Genomic DNA, 2,500 nt, shown 5'->3' with positions numbered 1-2,500 from the left:
GTATAAAAAATATCCTTTCTGAATCAGAATATCTTTAAAGGATATGAAGAGTGTTGATTTTTTTACTGATGAGTGACATATGGGTAATAGAATATATTTCTTCAAAGATTAATCTCGTCTTTTGTGTTTACTGATTGTTTGAAATTCTATGGTATAAGCTCCTATGTATTCTTTGTGTTCTTGGGACTGTATCAAAAAGCTGAATACATTTATTGAAAATTATAGACTCTAAGATAGTATGTATATGATGATAACACAGGGATGTATATATAACTATTATAACCAATACGTTTTTGTTTTCAAGCAAATTTAGAAATAATATTTGTATCGATCAAATATCTACGTGGGAAAGCATTTAAAAATGTAACTACGCATATTAAAATGTATGTAAATCTTTGGAAATATATTAACTATGTGTAAAGAAATATAGTTATCAAAAAGATAGCCACTAAAAACGAGATATTAGAAAATAATATGAATTATCGGCCATGATGATAAAACATATCTATTACAAATTTATAATAAATAAAAAAAAGATAATTAAAGAATGATCATTCAATTTTCACCAATGAATAAAGGCAGTAACTGTGATGTATACCAAAGAGAAAAAAAAGCCTAAGAATATATTTTTTTCTGGCATATCAGTCAAGTAAAATAGATGTATACCAAAGATAAAAAGGACTAAAAATATTCTTATTTTCTGGCATATCTGTCAAGTAAAATAGGAGATTATCCTTCGTTAAAATTCATAGTATAAATTTGTGATATATTAGGAGCCAAATGTTAGGATTCTCAAGAGCTTGATTTCGGAGTGTTCGGATGGAAGTAAATGTGATGTCAGTTTTACGTCTCGCAACTCAAAGGGGGCATTGAATACCTGTAGTTATACAGTCTTGGAAAGAAGAGAGAAAATGAGATTCTGGTCTCCAAGCCATCATTACAAGAAGAAAGAGAAGAATTCTTTTGATGCGAATGATATTGCCTTTTAAAAAGCCGCGTGAAACAGCTTCGTCCTCAGACTTCAAGAAGAGCTACGAAGCGACACGTAATTCAAAGAATATCAGAGTTTTATTATCGTCAGGGGAAAAGAATTGGTTTCGGAGAATATATTCCAAACAGATTTTTATATAGATATATCGAAATTTTTTTCATAAAATGAGGATTGATGTGAATAAAGAATGACATTGCTTACGATCGACATTAATTTGTTGTGTCAATAATATAAAAACCAGTTGTTTTATATATTGGATCAAAGATCATGTTAGATTTCCTCATTAAACTTTATTTTTTAATAATTTTGTCAAGAACAAATTTAATGAAACAGAATAAGTGACATTTTCGGAAAAATATATATACAACATTGAATTGAATTCGGTAAAGATAGTTCATTCTATCTAAAATAAAACAATATTTTTACATAAAAAAGTAATGAGTTGATAAATTGATAAGTTTATATGTTGAAAAGCCGAATCAAGTCGAAATAAATCATCAAAAATTTAAATATTGACCTTAAAGATTTTTTTTTTAAATATTGAAGACTTACAAATTTATTTGATATAATGATTACGGATATATTTAATTAGCCAGAAGCAATTTGATTATTAGATGAGACAAGTTTGTCTAAAGAAGATATATACATTGAACTGAAATGTAAAGACAGTATCAAAAGTAAACTGAAATTCTTGAGAAATTTAACCTGATTTTCATTTGTAATAATACATTAAAGGTAAAGATGATGAATGTGAATCAGTATCATATATATAATCATATTTAATGTAATGAATGCTTAAACTCTTGATTTCCTGGAGTATAAAGAGAGTGAAAATTATAATAACTTTTCTGTACATTTTGAATTTCAAGCAAAAGTGGGGTTTAATGTAAAAGATCAGACCAAACAGAATGTAAAAGGCTGACACGTGTATTGAATGTTAGTAAGAGTGTAAGTATCATCTCTGAAGAATGTTTTGAATACTAATATTATGCAGTGCCTGTTGACAGATATAATGAATATGAAATATCTTGGACTTATCAGAGGGTATCTCATTTCTTAGAATTTCTTATTCAAAATGTTATCTTAAATAATGACATATCATTGAAGACTTTTTTGTATGATATATTGACTATGAAAAGTTGGTGGACAGAAGGATAATGAAATTAAAATCCATATTTTATTTTGTTTATATATATGTAATGTATATATATGATTATAAGTATAGTATTATTAACTGGAAAGAAACTTTCATATATTAACAAGATGTCTCTTTAATCATTTCAATGATTATCTTTTTAACCTAAGGAAATGAAAAGATACATACTTTAACAAAGTATCTTGATTTATAAACATTAAAATGCTAATGTTAAATAGAAAATATTATTGAATTAGTTACATAATTTTGAAACATGAATAAAAATGAATACTTCTACAAAGATAATTTTTATACAGGACTTTTTTAAATCTATCTTGATTTATAATTATCAATATGATGCCTTAGTCCCAATA

The sequence above is a fragment of the Palaemon carinicauda genome, chromosome 34 (genome assembly GCF_036898095.1).
Source record: "Palaemon carinicauda isolate YSFRI2023 chromosome 34, ASM3689809v2, whole genome shotgun sequence".
In the NCBI taxonomy this organism is placed as follows: Eukaryota; Metazoa; Arthropoda; class Malacostraca; order Decapoda; family Palaemonidae; genus Palaemon; species Palaemon carinicauda.
Note: the sequence above shows the minus strand (reverse complement) of the source record.